General features: G+C 46.5%; 1 protein-coding gene across 2 annotated transcripts in view; it reads right to left on the bottom strand.

Moving 5' to 3' along the window:
• fhl3a (four and a half LIM domains 3a) overlaps window positions 1-20,795 on the bottom strand; it is a 241,508-nt gene that overhangs the window by 44,815 nt on the left and 175,898 nt on the right. The gene's annotated exons all lie outside the window — the stretch shown is intronic.

Raw genomic sequence — 20,795 nt, 5'->3', positions numbered from 1 at the left:
TCTGGGAAAAAAGCCTTTTTCTGTTTCCCCCATCCAAAAAAACTAAAAAAATAAAAAACCTCCATTGAAATTTGCTGCACGGCTCCTTTTTATATAGAGAATATTTGCAAGTTTAAAGCTTAAAAAGGGGCGGGGGTAGAACGTATGAGATTCAGGAACAAATCTGTATTTTTTACTTTAGAGGTGGTTGATATAAATGGAAATGCAAACGTAGAGCGAATTTGTGGCTTTCCCCCCAATTTTCCAGAGCATTTCAGTTTCCTCCCGTCTCATTCTGATATGAAACAGCTTTACTAGTCAAAACCGATTCAGTTTTATCCGCTTGAACAATTTCACTTCTAAACAACCGTGTGTCTCTTGCATCTTTACAGTGGAAAATCACCTGCCACACAGGAAGTTATCTTTTTTTTTTTCTTAGCTAGTTTTAGCGAGCTATAGTTTTTTTAGCTAGCTTTTTTTTTTTTATATATATATATATATATATAACTAGGTCAAATAAAATAAGTCCCTTTATTAACTGATCTTGGAATATTAAAAAAAAAAAAACTTGCATTACTCTGACTCTACTCTGATATATTTAGGATGCAAATAATTGAGTCACACCGTCTGTACTTATTGTACGTTTGATTACTTAATTTGAATTCCTAAAACAGACTGAGGCATTTTGCACGGTGATGGCATTAGCATTTGTATTCCGTGTGCACACAAACAGGGAGCAAGGCTCCTCAGGATAGGTGATGCTCAAGTTAAAGAAGTGTGTGTGTGTGTGTGTGTGTACGTGTGTGTGCATGTGTGTGAGTGTGTGTGTGTGTGTGTGAGCGAGAGGAGCCTGAGCGATTACCCGGGCCTGTGAGAAGCCCCTGTCTCTGGGCTCCACTCCCGCTTCGCTGATAAGCGTGAGGCCTGTCAGAGGGAAGGTAAATACGGCACTTAAGGATTCCTCCCTCATTTTGTGGTCACACTTACACTTTAATTAAAGACAGAGAAAGAGAACAAGGGGGAGCGATAGCGCCGCAATGAGCCGATGCTATCGGACGGCGGCGCCGGGCAGGCAGGTAGAGCCTGCTGGGAGATGCACCCGACGATATCTGGCCGCTGTCCAACCGCGCGCACGCAAAAAAGAGGCAGAGGACAATACAGTACAAATTCCAGCATGTGTGTGTGCGTGCACGGCACGGCACAGGCGCTGTGTTTGTTTGCAGGCGTGTGCATGTGCGGCTCTTTACGTCGCTCTCCCCGGCTAAACAGCTGTAGCGAGGCTGCTATCAGATATTTATAAGCGGCTCATGAATATGGATGGGCAGCAAGATGGGACTGATGTTTGTCCTCTAAGAGGGGATGAAAGGAGAATGTGCTCCGCTCCCTCAGAGACCCAGTCGGGGAACGGCAGCGCCGAATTGGGAGTAAAGCAGAGATTAGGCTGGGTGCTGCTGGTTTGGGACAGATGGCAAAATGTAATGAAATGTGATTTGGATACTCGAGGCAAATAGTTTCCCACATGGATTTCTAAATTTAAAAACTGTGGTGAAGTGGGCCTATTATGGCTCTCATCCCAGCGAACGCGAGTTCCCACCAAATCCTTTGCATATTTACCGTTTCCTCAACTGCTTTAATTGTAAAAATTTTGTCATGTAGTTTGTGAAATTAGATTGACCGCCAAAGACAAAGAAAAAAGATAGAAAAAAACTTGAACCAAAGCTAATCCTGCATTATTCATTAATTTTAATTGCTTAATTGAAATTAGATTAAAGTGTCTTCAGGATTTTCTCTTCAGTCTTTATGGTATAAGTCTGCTGTATTACAGTCTGCAATGTTGTTGTCACATGTCCACATGTCATCTTTAGTCGTCCATCTGTTTTTATATTACACTGAAGAGTTGAAATGTTAGAACCGTGCAACGTCTCCATGTACATACTTTTTGTGTGTGTGTTTTCACACTCAAACTATTGTCTGTTTCACTGTTGCATGTGAGTGTGGGCCAACAGCACCACCAACACCAACACCAACAAAAACAACATCTTGCTTTCTTGAATTCTGGAAATCATAGAACGCACCACCACTAAGGCCGCGTTCCGACTGTCAGCCAAAATCTGATTTCTAGCCAATCCAGATTGAAACCGGATGGCTCTTTTGTAGTCTGAACGGTCACAAATCGCATGAAATCCCATTTTTGCATCTCAATGTGAACAGCTCCAAACACACACATGGATTTTGACTGTCCGTGACGTCACTCTACGTGACGCAAGAGCCAATGCGCCAGACCAGAGGGGGCGCCATTCCAGGTGCGGAGCTGTAACGTAATGGAGCAGACAGAAGCAGTAGAAAACAGCAGCAGTCCCTGGACAGAGGAGGAAACTCATTGGCTCATCAGTGTGTGGGGAGATACTGCAGCTCCATTCAAGCCAAGCTCCAGGCCATGTATCACAACAAGTGCCGCTGTCGCAGTTATATGACGTCACACACTACACGCTACGCTGGGACGACACCTCGGCTCTGACGTCGTTGCTACAGCGACCTGTCAGATGGGTCAATAATGTGGCCCAGTTTGAACAGAGCCACGTCCCATTGGGACACTTAAAACTAAAAAACAGTGTGGACAGTCAGACCTAAAAATTGGATTTGGGAAGGAATCTGATTTGAATTAGATTCGCCTGCAGTCTGAACGCAACCTAAATCCATTTGCAGCATGAAAGTTTTGGAGAGTGCACTTTCTAACCGGAAATGAAGTCCATCTCTTTGCCCACTGCCCCAAAATGAAACATGATGCAAAAGAAAATTTCCTCGCTATTGTCGCACTGAATAACCGGCGTCCTTGTCCGCTGCCGTCACGAGTTGAGGTCACTGCGTCGCGGATTCGTAATCGGGGAGAGAGAGGGAGACGGTGAGCACGGGGGGGCTGTGCTGTGCCACGACGCACATTTCAATGGTAATCACCGAATCACGTCTCTCGGAGCTAATATGCGGGCGCTAAGCAACCTGTACCTGCATTAGACCTCCCCAATTACCATAATGGGCTGTTTTTTAATACGGCTAATAGGCTGGCACGACCTTGCCCATTCACTCAGCAGGTACCTGCAACCCGGCCAATGTAAATCAACTTATTTGGAGACCAAATGACCATTAGGGGAGTTTTAGCTGTTACTGCGGGTATGTGAATGTGAACAGATGGATGGATGGACAGCGGAAGGAACGTTTGAGAGCAAAAAGACCACGAGATGAGAGGGTGGAAAAGGCTGAAAGGATGATTTATGCAGAAAAAAAATCTAATGACTGTTTGGCAGGGGAGCGTTTTGACCAAACAACCCCCCCTGGAAGTGGGGCGTGGGCACGACCGGGAAGTGCGTCAGCGTAGGTTGCGAGAGTGGTAGCGAGAGGGCGGCCGGGCCCGAGGAGGAGGAGGAGGAGAAGGGGCAGAATCTGAAAAATGTGCCTGTGCAAAAAACCCCGGGGGGTTAACATTTTAGTTTTCTCTGAGCCTTTGTGGCGGTGGACAAATGATCCCAGGAGTCGGACAATAATGTTTTTATGAGACTCAAAATGTTGAGCTCAACAAGGTCATTGTGGGAGTGTAAATGGCCAACACGTGGCCGGGCATGAACTCCGGCGGCCTGGCAGTCGGTCCGTGGGCCCAGAAGAGGAGAGGAGAGACGGGGCGGGGAGGTGAGGGGAGGAGGTGGGAGGAGTTCACAGTCTCACCCCTCTGGCTTCCTCCAACAAGGCCCGCGCTTTGTTCTTAAGAGAGACAAGAGCCACTCAGAACATGAAGTACCTTGACGGCTGCGCGGCAGCCATGACTCGGTCTTGTAAACTGGGCCAAGGGAGATAATGTTTCGCTGTCGCTGGTCCGAGCCCGCGTGCCCACGCCCCGGCATCGGCCGAACAATAACCCCATCCTACTTCAGACAAGAACCCTTTTTCTCCTGCTCCCTCCCGGGGACATGTTGGACTTTTACTGTCCGTCACTCCTCTGTTGTGTTTGCTTCCGAGTGTGTGTGTGTCTGTGTGCGTGCGCGAGAGGGAGAAAGTGTGTGGGAGGGAGCCCAGTGATTTATCTCTTTGTTGCGCAAAGGATAAAAGGCTTCACTGTCGCCCGTCCGTCCAGTTTACTGTCAATTAAAATTAAAGAAGTGGGGCTCTTGTGCTGCGAGGGCTCTTTGTAGGCTTGATTGTAATAAAGGGTGAGAAACATTGGGAATCAAAGACGACACATACAACAGAGCACTAAGGGCAGATTTATTATGTCAAAGGAAGGAAGGAAAACAATTTTTTACACTCTTTTAAAAATCCAAAAGTCACATTAACTAGCGGGACTTTTAACTTGATGATACATTTAAAGTATCACTATTTGGTTTTTCAACATTAAAATTGGCAGTCCAATGAAATTTTTCATGATTTGTCGACTTTGAACACTCAGCACCCTGACACAGAACACACAAAGTTCCCCCACCTGGCCTCCTATTGGCTGACAGGACTTTTGGTCGCCTGCCCTGCACCTCCTGATGAGAGCACACCTGTCAGCACTGCCCCTCCATTCTTGAATCATTGTGTAATAAATACCGACTGCCTCTCCTCCCAATATTTTTTATCTTTTATTGCAATCATTATTGTATGGTGGACTTGTACAATCACACTGTGAGCTTTTACCTCAGTCACAAAACCGCTTCTGAGTCTTAAATCTCTTCACCCGGCATTGACTTTTTCGGCCGCTTGAGCAGAAGGTGAACAGGACGGGGCTGAAAAACAAAGGAAAAGGGGGGGAGGAGGGAGAGGCGGGGGAGGTGGTCAGCCTCATCTTGTCCAGTGGTCAGGTGGTGAATGGACGCGTGTCCCTCTGCAGCCTCAGCTCCATCGTCCCCGGGGGGGAGAAGCTGCGTGTCTGCTTGTTAAAAGGCCACAAGCACCTGACAGCCGATCAATAGATCAATCATAACATTTCCACTTCAAATCGCTCATTCCGACTTGCTAGCCAAAGTGTTTTTCGGCCTTCAGCGGCTGTGTTTTGGGCCTTTGGAAATCTTTTTTTCTTTTTTTTTTTTTTAAAGACATGCCCCATGTTCTCAGTGACTCGCTGAGACAACCAAAAGTCGCAGCTATATTTACCAAGCAGAGGCTGACTGAAGTCCCGGCGGGAGAGAGAGTCAGAGTAGATTGAAAGGGGGGTGGGGGGTGCACACCCAACAAAGAGGATGCATTGTCTCCGTTGCTCTCGTCTCCTCCACCATGCTGAATTCCGGCCATTCAAGCGGCTGCAGTGCGTAGGAAAGGCCTCCGACGCGTTTCCCCGTCACCATCACAACAGCTGCCATTCATCAGGCTCCGCTGGCTGCAGGGACATCTGCGCCACAGCTAGTGTGAGCCCCTCCCCATCCCTTCTACACACACACACACACACACACACACACACACACACACACACACACACACCAAACTTCTTCAGCTAAATGCCAAAGGAGCAGAACCAGAAGGGCACCAGAGGTGGCCGTTGTCGACGTACGTCGGCCATTTGTGGCTCTCTGTGAATGGGACCCAAGGGTTTGTGTGTGTGTGTGTGTGTGTGTGTGTGTGTGTGTGCGTGTGTGTGCGTGCGGTGGGTGCTGACGAAGCCACGGGTTTTCAACCACGGCGAGCGGGTGACCGCCTGGCATTCCACGCAGGCTTGCTGCACCACAGTGACGTGGGTGGGCCAGGTGACCTTTGATCCCTGGCCGGGCCTCGCTCATGTGTGCCCATTGTGTTATAGATTGTGTATCAGTTTCGCACATCTGCAGGGTATGGATCCGGGAGTGTTCTGCGCGAGTTTTGCGGCTATGGCGTCAGAAGGAGGGTGAGAAATGTGGTGGATTTTGAATGAACTGGGTTGATGTGTGAATGGGGAGGATGGATGATTATGCTCTGTGACAATGAAGCACACCAAAGTATTCCTTGGTCTCATCCATTAAGAAAATGGCTCAAATAATATCAAATCATTTCACATTTTATAAACTTGCCTATATATGTTGCCTTGCCAACTACACTGTTTTCCTTTGTTTCTTCCTATTTAAATGCAGCAGTGGTCATGTTTGACCAGATGCAATGACTACATTACTACAAATATTCTATTCCAGCCTCAAGTACAACACATAATTTGTTCACCTGCTGTTTATTTATTGTGTACTAGATAAAAATACAGATCTGTCCCCCAATAATGTTTCTGAATATGTATCAAACTCTGCCAATAAATAAACTTTATTAACTTTATTTACCACAGTTAAATCCTCCTGCACTTCCCTCGCCACACCCACCAAGTTTCCAACACAGCAGTGGACCTTCTTCTTTAACAAAAAAAAATAAATAAAAAATCTTGTTTCAAGCTCGTAACCTTCACTGCGTCTTCTTCTTCTTCTTCTTCTTCTTCTTCATCCTTCTTCTTCTTCTTCTTCTTCTTCTTCTTCTTCTTCTTCTTCTACGGTTTTATTACAGCCATATTCCGGTACTCTGTCTGCTCCGCCATCTGCTGACAGAACCAGTGTAGTATATCCTCTCCAACCACTTGATGGAACGCGCCTCATTTGCATGTGTTTTCTTTCCTGCTTTTGCCGCAGTTTCAAAAGAACTTCTTCGTGCTGACACGAAGACTTGGCTTCAGCGGAGGGAATCGCTCACGGTTCTAGTTCTCTGTCATTGTAGGAAATTCACAAGAATAAAATGCAGTTTTATTTCGAGCGTGTAGGCTCAAAATCCCTCGTGCGTGCCTTGGGAAGGTTAGGCCTAGTGAAAATCTTCAGTCCGGCTGTGCTCCTCCGTCCATGCTGGCTCCTCCGCTGGTATTTCACACCATCCAGTGCTGGGCGGCAAAACACATGGGCTTGTTGGATAAACATCCCGCACGGAGTAGGAGCCCAGAGCGGCGCTGTTATTGTTGCCGCTTAATGCCACGCAGCCAGCCTTGTTGTTTGGCAGCAATCAACACATACATATGTAATAAAGCTGAGAGGCAGCGGGACAATACGGCCCATTGTGACCGGCAAACCCGGAATGGCGCTCAGACCCACAACCGTCAAGGTTGGAGCCAACGCTTAGCATCGCAAGTGTTCTACGGGACGAGGATGGAAATATATACATATGTATAAATATACATTTATACATTTGATATCGCAGGCCAAAATTATTGGGCTGAGATCATTTTTTGTTGAAATAACCTCAAATTTTCACAGGATGTTTAGTGTTTTATGCTTGTTGTGTTTTCAGGCTGAGCCATGCCGTTCACTCCCAAAGAGAGGTCATTTTGCGTCTTGGAATATGCTCGCACACACACACCCACACAGAGAGACACACAGACACACATATATATTTATGTGCAAAGTTGGTGTTGACAAATGTGATTGGTCCTCCACAGAGACTTACCTAACATTTGTCACTCTCTCCGCTAGGAACCATCTGTTGAGACTGTTGGCATTTTTGTGAAGGGTGAGGGCTGATGGATGGTGATGAGGGTTCAATGAAGGGGAAGGACAAGAGGTGATGAGACATTTTGGAGTGACTGCAGGGACGCGGTAGATGTTCTCTTTGAGGGCTCCGGGATCTTTGAGTGTGGGTGTGCGCGCGTGTGTGTGTGTGCGTGGGTGCAGGGGCGCACGTCTAAGGGCAGCCATCGATGACTGTGTCAGGGGTGAGTGATAACCGTGGTCTTTTCAGCACCAGGGGGCGGGTCAGACGGCCGTGATGGATGGCTGGCAGTCCGGACCCGTTCTTCACGCTGCTCTCCAGGCCCGTGTCTGGAGGTCTGAGCCAGGGTAGGGGGAGGGTCTGGGTTGGCTGCTGGGCTGGTTTGGGGTGAAGATTTGTGGTGCTCATAAGGCATTATTCATTATTTATGTTTCAGTTCATATTTAGAATAACTGCTGGGCACCTCGGATAACGTGCATATTATAACTGATAACATCTTTGCACAAGATCTGATCTAGTGAAATAATTTCAATTTGATGTCACACAGGGATCATTGAATTATCGTACAGTGTGTAAATTTTGGAATTGTTTATTCTACATTGTACAAGAGGTATAATTATCGCACAATAACAATAATTACATACATCTGGCAGCACCAACCAGCTGGTGACTTAAACAAACATCTGATATATTTCAAATGATTTTATACTGTAATTTATCTAGATTTGAGGTCAATAAAAATCAATTCGCAAAGAGGCTTTTAATTAGATTTTTGTATTACAATAACTGTAGGGCAAATCCAAGAACATTTTTCCACATCCATGCAGTGCATAGAGTTAAAACTGTTGATATTATAACAGTTGATATTAGAAATGCATTCAACATTTTTAAACAAAAAAAAAAAAAATCTTCATTTCAGCTTCTTTAAATTCAGACTCGGTGATATTGGTGCTAGTGAAGGTATTTTCCCCTTCTTATAATTATGCTTAACTTGAGCTCAATCCCACAACTTTTACCAAAACAGAATTCTGCTGACTCCTCCGCGTTTGAAGCAAACAGACTTTGGTTGGCGGAGGCCAAGAGCGCAAGCCAGAAATATTTACAAGAAAGCTGACATTGCCAGTGCATTTCTCTCTCTGCGGTGGCCAGAGTTTTAAAGTTTTTTCCAGAGAAATTATACAGGTTTCTGCTCAGCAACTTCTGAAGCTGCTGAAAGTTTACAAGTAACACCAGTTCCGCCTGCTGTCTTGGAATCAGGTTTTGTTGCTTAAAATTCAAGAATTCCTGGAACTCCATCGACAAAGCTGGTGTTAGTCAGTTTAAACTATTTTAAACCTCACGTCAAAACCATCCATCTTTCTTCCCTGTCCAGCATCCCTCACAGTCTTACCCAAGAAAAGCTCATATTCTTTCGCCAAGTTTGCAGACTTCTTCCTCCCACGCCTTAATTTCTTCACCAGTTTTACTCCACAATAAAGGGGCGCAAATGGAAAAGGCCTTGTCGTTTTTCATTTGTGCAGGTCCGACCAAGGAAGGGGCAGATTTAGGGTTTAAAGATTTGAGGTCGGGCTCCCACGGGTTGCATTCCCCTTTATTAATTTAGCTCCATCTCTGTCTCTCTCCTGCCTCCATCAGATTAAAACAGTTCTCTTCGGTTAGACCGCCACTGCTCACCTACACCATCTAAACCCTGCAAACACTGCACAGTATACACATACTGTGTGTACACAAAGCAGAATTGACCGTGTGTATGTGAGACAGCCATCATATGTGTGCGTGTGTGTGTGTGTGTGTGTGTGTGTTTTTCTTATTTCTTTTTTTGTAGACGCAGGCTTTTCCACGGCCAGCCTGCCGTTTGAAGGCTGTGTGGACACTGAGAGGCTGCTGCCTCAGGCCCCGGCAGACTTACAGAGGAGAAGACAGCCACCAATACCCCAGAGAGTCACTACAGTAACCTGCCTGGTGTTGTTTCTCAATCTTCAAACGGCAGCGCAGAGAAACAGAGGGAGGGAGAGAGCGAGAGGGGAGAGGGGAGAGAGGAGCGGCAGCGGCGGCGGCAGCAAAGGGGCCAGTGAAAGAGCGCAGGACCTTCGCACAGCCAGCCTCGCTAATTGACGGCTGCAGGGAGTGGGAGGAGATAAGAAAGCCACCAGACCGTGCGCTCGCGCTTTGAAAATGGCACATTCAAATGTCCATTCACCGTAATGTATGCACATGGCACAGATTTCTGAGATTATCCCGTTCCAAATCTCCTTCCTCATCTTTTTAATGCTGACATACCTTTGGTCCGTCTCCCCTCCTTCTGTTCGTGCCTCATAAAACAAATCCTGCAGACACATGCAGAATTTGTTTTCTTCTACTTCATCTTCTTCTTTGCTTTTTCTTTAAAAAAAAAAGAAAAAGAAAAAAAAAAGAAAACCTGAATGCAACGTGCGTACATGGGGGCGCAAGTCTGGAGAAAAGAGCCTAATTTGCTGCTTTGTCACCGGTTTGGTAATGGCAAACCAAAGGGCCTAGGGCCACTATTTAATTGCTTTGGCTGTGTGCACTAGGAAAAAAAAAAAAAGGTGCCACACCAATTAATCCCCTGGATGGCGCCGTGTCCTGTCCTGCTCTCGTACCCCCTGGTGGAGCTCCTATGCAGGGGAAGAGGTGGGCGGAGGAGAGGCGCATGGGATGGGAACCCCCTGCCAACAATGGGTACCAAATCTGAACCCCTGCGCTCCCGCATCGCCACCATCCCCCTCCTCAACATCAATGGACCTTTCATCTGTATATGCAAATAATGCACACACGCACAGGCACATGCACAGGCACGGGTGATTATGCAGCCGCATCACTCATATTTGAATTACGCGATGTTGTACAAACCAAGATTTTGTTGCTCTCCCTATTGCGGTAAATACAGAGAAGTTCTGCAACTTCATTTTCTTCAGGATCTCACTTGAGCCCCGTTTGTCACTTTAAAACTAGCCACCCTGAAGTATATTCACGAGCCTTTAAAAAGCGTAATACCTGTTTCATAGCTGCTGCGTATGTGCAGGTTGGGGGGGTTTAGGTTGGAGGGGAAAAAAAAAACAACCACAACGCCTCACCTGCAAAAGAAAAAACCCAAAAACCCAAACAATATAGATAATTCACAACAATCGTAGCAGGAGATCTGGCTGTCAAGTCAAATAGAAACGTGATATTTTAAATGAAACAAGGACAGGTCAAGACAAAGATGGAAAAATGTGCAGTAGGTGTAGCATTACTTCTTTGCTATAGTTTATAGTTTATAGTCGGCTTCTAAATCCGTATTATGGCACAGAATCATGGGCACACTTGGACTCATGGTAACAGTAATTCCCTTTAAACTGCTTTACCCTGGTTGAAAAAAACTCATTTTGCCACCTGTGTGTTATGTCAATGGCAGGGGTGCCAATCCGCCAGTTACTTATCAACGTCTTGAAACCAAAAATGCTTTGGAAGATTTTGAACAGTTTTTCGCAGGTGTTAAAAGCAGAACAAAATTCACAGAAAAAAGAAAAATAAATTGTAAAAAAAAAAATATATATTGTAATCTGACAACTTCAAACGTAATCGGTCAACTCTTTACCTTCAGTGTCACCTTCAAACATCACCTGCACACTCAAAAGCTGCTCGGCCAGTGTGTTGAGAGGAGCACACAATGGCTGTAGGCTGAGCAGCAGGTGGACAAATATGAATAGAGGAGCAGATTCAAAGCAAGTGGAGAGAAATGTTTGTTTGGCTCCTCGCACAGGGAGGAAGAGGAGGAGGAGAAGGAGGAAGAGGAGGAAAAACAGGAAGAGAAAGTGGTGGAGGAGTTGGAGGTGGTGGAGGAGGAGGAGAAGGAGAAGGAAAGAGGAGGAGGTGGAGGAAGAGAAGGGGGGAGACGAGGAGGAGGAAGAACAGGAAGAGGAGGAGGAGGAGGACAAGCAGAGGGGGTGATGGAAGAGGAGGAGGAGGACTGTGGGTGGATGTAGCATCTGGCTGATATGCAGCCGTGTGCTGAGGCGATGAGGCGCCTCCGGCCCAGGAGGAGGTAGGGGAAGTGAGCTTGGGGTGAGGAGTGAGGAGGGGTTGGGGGGGACGGGGGGGACGGGGGGACGGGGGACTGCCTGCACAGCCAAAAAGACAGACAGCGACAACAATAGCGTCCCGTTGTCATTTTTACAACGACGGCGACGGGACACTTAAAAGAAAACTCCTCAAAACAGCTCCTTCCCTCTCTGAATCTGGCAAGAGGACAGAAATTAGGGCCTGATCATGAATAAAGACGAAGCGTCACGTACGGGCGGCGGGGATCACGGCCGCGACAGGTCAGGATGCAGACTGACCTTCTCGCTTATTTAAAAATCAAACGGGGCTGCGGCGGGCGGCCCAGCGGGGGGGCGGAGGTGGAGACCTGGAGAAGCGGCATAAGTGGGGCTGTCTGGGTGCTAATCCATGGGACCGCCGATGACCCTTGACCCCTGAGGGGACACTCGGGGCTGGGCTTTTCCAAAATATGAGCGTATGTATGTGTGTGTACGCGCGTGTGTGTGTGTGTGTGTATGTGTCAGTACAAAAAAAAAAAAAAAAAAAAAGTCTTGGTTTTTCCTCTGTGCTTCAGGCCAACCTTTACAAGCTCCCGCCCCTTCCTCCGGTAATGATTTATGGGGCAGGGTGCAATCGACACGCGCTCAGCCCTGGGGATGATCCTAAATGGTAGTTTTGACACCATTGAGGGACGGGGTTAAAGGTGATCAATAACAAGCACACCGGAGGAGGGGAGACAGAAGGACGGATGGAGCGGGGAGGAGAAAGGGATGTATGGATGAGCGGGAGGGAGTGAGGGAGGGAGGGTGCGGGCGGCTCTTTTTAATTGGCCTCCCCTCATTACCGAAGGTCTTTGTAGGCCATCGCCTCTTTTGTTTACGTGCCGGCGTCTGGCTTTAGGGAGCATATGTGTTTATATGGACTCTGGAGGTGTTTGTTCTTTTTTTTTGTTGTTGTTTTCGGCTCCTCTTGCAGCTGCTCTCAATGAAACCGCTTCAAGATTTGGACTGAAGCTTTTTTTTTTTTTTTTTTCTTTGGGAAAAGTCTCTCCCGGCTCCCACTTCCAATTAAGCACCTGACCTTGGAAACTAAGCCTGCTCATCCATCTTGCCAACTTCAAATAGACGGCGTTTTCATAGATGGTCGTAATTGTTCGTTTATACATTCCATAGCCATCTGACTGAGTGTGCGAAAGCAATAAGCAACTGCTCTTAAAAGAACAGAGAAAAGGAATATACTGCGAGTTGTAAAGAATGGCGGCTACTAAAGAAATGACCATGGATACGACTGCAGGGGAGCTTTCACATGGAAATAACAACAGTAAAATGCCAATAGCTGCATTTCTATTACCCCTAGAATTTTGCAAAACCTAAACGTCACAATAAAAAACTGGTAATGGAAACACCTGAACTTCAAAAAACCCCTGGAATATCGCTAAACGTTTTTTTTTTATGCTCTCATGAGGTGGTTTTTCAGACTTATCGGTATAGAGGTACATCACAAAAGTGTAATGGAAACACCTTGTTTCGCATTTACACGTCACCATTCACTTCAAGTGAAAATGGCGCATTATGTTTGGACGGAGGGGGAGACAGATTTTTTTTTTTTTTTTTTTTTTTTTTTTACAAGTAATCAAAGAGAAAAAAATATATCAACCATTCTTGAGCAAACAACATTGAAATGCAAATTCATACAAGAAACCTCCGTCCTCCTGAAAGTGGGGTCACGCGGGACGAGAATCTACGAGAATTGCGGCTTGCGCGCTTTGCACCATTCAATGGAAACACCCGCAAATCGCAATCGGGCTTTGTCGAAATTTTGGAAATATACGCTTTTATTTTGCGAAAAACTGTAATGGAAGTGCAGCTAGTGAAGGGGTTTCTCTGCGGCGCTGCCAAGAGTTTAGCTAAACGTCTAAAACTAATGTTGCCCGTTAACTGAGCCGCGGTCCTGGCTCAACCAACAGCGACAAATCTGATGCGATCCACTGATCGGCTCTCCCACTCCACCTTCCAAACTTTCCCTTCTACTTAGAAAACTCTTGCTCGAGGCGAATCCAACGGATTTATGGCGAGCGTTCCATTTTGTCACGCCAGGTAAACAGAGCCGCTAACTCACTCCCCGCTAACCACGCTCAGCCCCCGCTCCTCCTCCCTCATCCTCCGCTCTCCGCCCTCGTGCTGGTTGTCCCTCGTTGACACCGTTGCAGCCACAACACGCGGACCCCGTGTCTCCATCAACGGCGGCCCCTTAATTGCCGCCACAAACGGATCAGATGCAAAACTAAACGACTGCTGACAAACGTCGCTGCTTTTCCGTGTGCGACGCCGCCTTCGTCCGCCTCCTTTTCTCTACTGTATCCTCCGGCAGAGAGGGAGAGAGAGAGACGAGCGCCAGCGTGCTACACCGCCTCTATTTTCCAGCAGACAGACACACACGCACGCACGCACGTGCGCGCACGCACTCCAGCAGTCTTGGAGTATCTCTCAGAAGTGAGCTGATTAGGGCCCAAGACTGGGGACTGCTTTGCCTAATCATACCGCTGCATCCAAATCATCTGTGTACATTTCTAATTACACAGCGGCGCACGGTGTCCTTGAGCACAGTGGCAGGTCTCCATTTCATCTCTGCGCTGTGTCTAGACCCACCCCACCCCACCACACTCCTCACACACACACACACACAGGTTTCTTATTTTTTTCTCCCCTCCCTCCATCTCCTCTTTCCTCCTCATCCTTATTTATTTATTTCTATCAGCCTTATCTTTGTTGTTCTTTCGGCCGACTGCGCGGCGAGCGGCGCCGCTCATTTTGCCTCCGCCGATCCGGGGTCCTTTGAACTCGCCGCGGCAGGGCCGGAGCGGAGCCGACTGTCAGGGGTGGTGGTGGGTGGTGCCCGGGGGGGAGGCGGGAGGGGGGAGAATGGGTGAGGGCGGGATCATCTTTGATGATGTGTTTATTGTCCTGCTCCAATATGATATCCATTTGAGCGTTTGCGACACGGTGGGTGGTGGTGGTGGTGGTGGTGGTGGTCGGTGGGGGGGATCAGTCATGGGTAAAGGACAACAGCAAAGGCTGGCGTCTGGGTTTTGGGCCACACAAACAACGCAGGGCAGAGCTGGAAGTTCCTCCGCCGCTCGTCTGTGCGTCTCCGCCTCTCCCCGGATCGTCTGGAACCGCTTTCGCCGTATGCAGAAAGGCGACATTTAGCTGCTCTGCCTATGTGTTTGCGAACTCTGAATAGTCGTTTTTTTTTTTTTTTTTTTTTTTTCTTTCCGGCCCATTTTGAACATCCTTGACAGAGGAAGGCCCTGAGCATCTTGGCGAGCTCTCGGCGAAGATGACCTTCCCATTGTTCGTTGCCGTGTGTGTGTGTCTCTCTCTCTCCGACGCGAGGCCTTGGCTTTTTTTTTTTTTTTGCTTTTTTCCTTTTGCTCTGCCTCTGCTCTCCTCAGCGGTGAACCTTGTTATTGAACGGGCTCCGCTGCAATGCCAGACACTCGACAAAAAAAAAAAAAAGGAAAAAAAAGCCACGCTCGAAGGTGAAGTGTTGGGGGACAACCTTTAACATAGGAATGTCGCGTCCTTTTAGGCTCGACAATTAACTTTGCAGACCTTGTGCAGTAGTTTAAAAAGGCCTCCTCGACAGCTGCGCTGTGCCATTTCAATTGTGGCATCCTTAAAAAAAGAAAAAGAAAAGAAAAACCTCACACCTTTCTGGGCAAGATAAGACCATTTATATTACAGCTTTGTTTGGTTAGCTCCTTCATACGTCTCCTCGGGCTATTTCCAACCTTTTATCGCACATCCAACAAAAACTGGAGCCACAGATGACGGCTTAATCTGCCCTTTCCCACTGATTTTCTTATTACCTGACACAGCCGTTGTTCAATACCGACCAGCCGTCGCAATTACTCACAATGAAAGAAGGAGAGGGAACGGAAGGAAAAACGTGAAAATTTGCACTAAGTGCTGCTGCTGCTGCTGCTACATCGCTCGTTTTCTCGTTGCGCGCCACCGGCGGCAACATCTATGCGTTGCCGCCTGCAGGCAAGTTCCCGAGATGTTAGTTCTCCACTCACAGAACTGTTAGTCACACTGACAGACACCTGAGGCAAAATAAAGTGTCCCTCAAAGCCGCGAGAGAAGCGGACGGGCCTCCTCTCTTCTTCAAAACCTCCCCCCACGCCACCCGTCCCGCCCGAGAGGCGAGGGGATGAAGAGCCGAGGCAGAGTTACTTTCTGAAGACACACTTAAGCCTCCTCGCATATGGGGGCCATACCTTGGAGTCGACATGAAGAGGGGAACCCATATAGCTACAAGGCCCGGTATCATAAATAACACAAGACTTCTCTTCTCCCCGTCTCTGTCTCCTCCAGTTCACTGGCAGAGTGTTTCATATGGTAAATAGGTGTTCACTGTGTGGCCACATTGTTGCCCATCTTTCAAGTGGCTCAGAGGAGAAAACCTTGAGGTAGAGGAAGAGAGGGAATTTTTGATGAAAAAATGCATTATTCTGTTCTTTTTCCAGTCTCCGTCCCCCCCCCCCCCACCCCCCAACTCTCCCTTTCCTTCCCCCTCCTCCCACTGCCACTCACTGTGGGAATGGAGTATTTATTACATAAACGGTGGAAGAGGAGGGGAAGAAAGGGAGGGGGGTGGGGGTGGCCCGGCTGGAGGCGGAGGTAGTAATGGAGAGAAGGGAAGCCGTGCGCTCCTTCACCTGTCAGAATGGAAATGGGGGGGGGGGGGATTTGATGGAGGAGCCAAATTCTCCCACCTCCTCCTCCTCCTCCTCCTCGTCCTCGGAGCAACACGTGGCGACACGGATGCAGATGCGTCCTGCAACTCCCCTCATTGTAGAGCTTAATTAATGCCACGTCTGTGTCTTGCTACTGCGTCGAGAAGAACATAATAATATTGAATATTAAAAAAATAAATCACCTTACATGAAATTTGAATAATTCATAACACAACGTAACAAATCAAAGAGGTTTATTGGCCTTAAATAAAATCTATGGGTGTGTTTTTAATTTGATAAGCTGCTAAAAATAAACAACATTGTTCTACTAGCTTGTAATTGTTATCTATACAATAAGGAGCACCTCCACTTGTAAGAGGGCAAGACTATGGCAACACCACATTTCTACACTAGCTCATGGATCCGCTTGAATACTCATGATTTCACCCTAAAGTCACATCATCACGTGTGTCCTCAGAAGAAGAAGAAAAAAAAAACAACAACACTAGGATTGCTCGCAATATGCTTTCTCACCACTGGATGCAGCTAAATTTTAAGTTGGTTCTAAAGTGTCAGTTTGACCGGACAGTCCCCTATTTTCTTTAGTTATTATTATAAGTAAGCCTTCATGGGTACATGGGTTAGCTCATCGTAACAAATCACAGAGGTCTATTGGCCTTGAATACAATCCATATGTGTGTGTTTTTAATTAGATAAGCCGCTAAAAAGAAATAACATTGTCCCTCCAACTTGTAATTGATATGTATATGGACACACTTGGAAGAGGGCAAGACCACGAGACCGCCACAGCTCTTTCTACATTAGCTCATGGATCATGGATCCGCTTGAATACTCATGATTTCACCCTGAAGTCACAGCATCATGTGTGTGTTGTCAGAAGAAAAAAAGAATTAACACGAGGATTGCTCGCAGTATGCTTTCTCACCACTAGATGCAGCTAAATTTTACACACTGGGCCTTTAAAGTCTGTTCTAGAATACACAAAAGACTTACAGTATTTCTTTGCTGAAGATAAAAAAAAAAAAAACAACCCAAGAGAAGCCACTGGCATCAGAACACACAGGTGCACTGGCAGGTCCGCAGTGGCCCGGCCAATGTCGCCAATTCCCTCGCTGAACCCGTGTTGGGTTGCCCTGGGACGCCTCTCCGTCTCGGTTTGTGCGTCGACTGAAAGGATGTTCGACAGCAAGCCATTAAACGGCTTGTTTCTAATCTCCAAAGCAGCCCTAAATGATTTGGTAAACAGAAATAAAGTCCCTTATTATGTCTCCATATGAAGCGACATCCAAAAAAAGGTTGATGCTTACAGACTCTCGAGCGGCAAGCCGCATCTTTGTACGACACCATCAACAAAAAACAAACAAACAAAAAAAAAAACCCCACTAGAACCCCGGTAAATTATTCAGCTGCTCCTATTCTTTCTCATAATTGGCTGCATTGTCGTTGTGTTTGTAATGTCATTAATAACAGGCGTCGGCGTATAATACGCTTAATGTTATTTATCTGTTGGCAGATAGCTTGATGCTGCTAATCCTCATTCATTTGCTGTGGATCAATGCAAATCCGCTAGCGTGAGTGAAATCCCCCCCACCACACCCCCGCCCCCCACCCAACTCACCCCGTCCTCCCCCCCCTTCCCCGAGCCGATGGTTCCTAATGTATTTTCCCACCATTAACCAGCCGTAATCCCTGCTAATCATCGCTAATCCACATCTCCTGTGTGACGATACTTCCCTGATGAAGGAGGCGTCGGCGTTCTCGCTTAGCGGCCGCGGCGCCGCCGAGAGGCCGGGCCTCCTCCTCCTTCTCCTTCCCCTTCCCCTTCTCCTCCTCCTCCTCCTCCTCCGCTGTCCCCCTCCTCCTTCATCCAAGCGACGGGGAGGAGGAACTGGACGACGGACGGGGTGAACTATGGTGATTTCTGGGTCAAATAGCCGTTTTTTGCTGTTTTGCGATGAGTTTGGCTCATGTATTATTGATCGGGCGGCATAATGGAGGTTGTGTCCCTCTATGTGGTACAGAATAAAAATTGCATATCATCAAACACTAACAGTTGGTTCCAGTCACCACAACCTCTCATGGCTGGTCAACTGTGAACGCCTTGTGCTCCTCAGTCTATATTCACTTTGTAGGCCTCTCTCTCTCTCTCTCTCTCCCTGTCTTTGTGTGTGTGTGTGTGTGTGTGTGTGTGTGTGTGTGTGTGTGTGTGTGTGTGTGTGTGTGTATGTTTCAGTCCATTTGTAGCGGCTACGTAGAGCTTCTTTGTCATAATGGGAGTGGACTGATGAACTGGGATAGCATCAAAATGTTTACCTCTGGCTATAAACCATATTAAAAACTTTTGAAGAATTGACTTCTTGTCTTTCTGTTTCGTTTTTGTATGTGTGTGTGTGTGTGTGTGTGTGTGTGTGTTTGGGAGGGGGGTACTTGTGAGCAAGAGCAAGACGTCTTGTGCACGAGTGCCACTTGATAGAATCATGTTGCCATTGCTGATTGACCCAAAGCAAATCAAGTGCATGTTTCTCGTAGCTTGTTATTTAAAAACATCCATAAAAAGAAAAGCCAGACTTTAATCTATACTCGAGTGAAGCTGTGCCGCACGTTGCTATTTGAGCAGGTGAAGTTATTTGTCATTTATTATCTTCGGGACGTGAACGATGATGATGATTATTATTATCATTCAAATTGCATGGCATAGTTCTGAGAAGCGACCAGCAGGAGGCGCCTGTGCCCCGCTGTTCTCTCGCTTTGGGTTTCGCTTCTCGCTGTGTGTTTGTCCTCCTGTCCCGCAGTTTGACCACCCCGGTCAGTGCAAAGACACTTTCTTCGTTTGCACGGGAAAACGCAGCCACAAACGTGCAGTTTTCGCGGTGCAACGCTGCATCTTTAGTTCTGATCTGATAAATGAGTTTATCCCAGAAAGTTGCTTCCCTACTTAAAAAAAAAAAATGCATCATATTGCAGGACAAAATAAAATCGAGGAAGAAAAAAAAATGATGTTGCTGGATTTAATAAGAAAATGTGAGCGTTTTATTAAAAGGCACAACTGGGGGGGGGGGGGGGCGAATGTCCGTCTGCACTCAGTGAGCACGGCGGTGTTATTTTGTGGAAACTGACCGATTCACCAAACTTTTTTGGTCGCGTGCTCGTGCTGGACAAACCAGTTTTCAGCGAGCAGCACCGCAAAACAACAAACGCACAACTACGAGCTATTTCATGTGCCTATGAAGGCTTACTTATAAAAATAATAATTAAAAAATAATAATAATTAGGGGACTGTGCGGTCAAATTGACACTTTTGAGCCAACTTGAGATTTTGCGTTAACATTTTCCTGCCAATTCCACTCCTTTTTTTTGGTTTTTAAACTACGGTTTTTGCTATTGTTGAGAGAAAGCGTCATTACGGTGGAAGGAGTTCAACTTTATTTACTCGGAAATTGTGTCTGTGCGCCTTAATGAAGCTCTGCTTTATCGCGATCCATGTATGCAACGATGGTGGAAACAATGCGCATCGCCGGAATTGTTATTATTTTGAATGAGAGGAGGGCGATCTTTCAGAAGCACGTTTCAAAAACCTCACTCAGTCGAGCTGAATATTTATTTGTATGCGTGTGTGCAAGGCTGCCTGAGACAGGCCTCCCACTCCGGGGCCTTGGCTTATTCCATGTGTGTTTTCCTTCTCTCTATCTTTGGAGAAGAGACACATTTTCTGTCTTCGCTTTATTTTGTGCCCGTGGCGTTTTTTCTGTCTGAGATCAAAGATTTGTCACAATTTGCCTTTAACACGCTTTAACGTGACAAGTGATGCTCGATGGCTTCTGCGTGGAGGGGGTAAAAAAAAATAAATAATAATAATAATAATAATCATCCTACTGAAATTCCAGTGTGTTTGAAATATAAAGAATTGCTTAAATGAAAAAGTCACCAAGGCTATATTTAAAATGATGCTCATAAAATGACGGTGATGATGGTGATAATTATTGAAACAGAGAAAACCCACCACTCAATGAAAAGACAGTGATTTGGTATTAATATTGCACAATTTAATACTGCGATTATTACACAAAGATGTGAACAACGTCAGAGACTGTGTGAACTTATCAAGAGGGGAGGGGGCCGGCGCGGGGTGCCTGAGGTAAAAAATACTGTTGTCTATTCCCTTAAACAGCACATGTACACAGCTTCTGATTGATACGAGCTACCCCCACCGGTTACATAACGAATCACTGGCTATTTGGACGGAACACACGGTCCCGACGCTCGGCACAGACTGAACAGCACTCAGAACACTTGGTGATCTGCTTTACCTGGTGATGCTACAAAGGGACAGCAACAAAAAAGGGGGACGAGTGCTCTCGACCTTAATGAAGACAAAAGACCATTTCTTGTATATATGTTTTATGTAAGTAATAAAATATTACTATAACATAAATATGTGACTTTGCAGTCTACATTTAGCAATCAACATACAACCAATGTAGTAAACAAAACCAAAACCAAAATAATAGAAAAATGTACCCACTGCAACATAACCATAAACAGAGCTAAAGAAAAAAAAGCTCCAAAC

The sequence above is a fragment of the Nelusetta ayraudi genome, unplaced genomic scaffold (assembly GCF_046127955.1).
Source record: "Nelusetta ayraudi isolate G7.1 ecotype Tasmania unplaced genomic scaffold, CSIRO-AGI_Nayr_v1 ptg000131l, whole genome shotgun sequence".
NCBI classification, from domain to species: Eukaryota; Metazoa; Chordata; class Actinopteri; order Tetraodontiformes; family Monacanthidae; genus Nelusetta; species Nelusetta ayraudi.
Note: the sequence above shows the minus strand (reverse complement) of the source record. Positions and strands in the feature narration are given on the sequence as shown.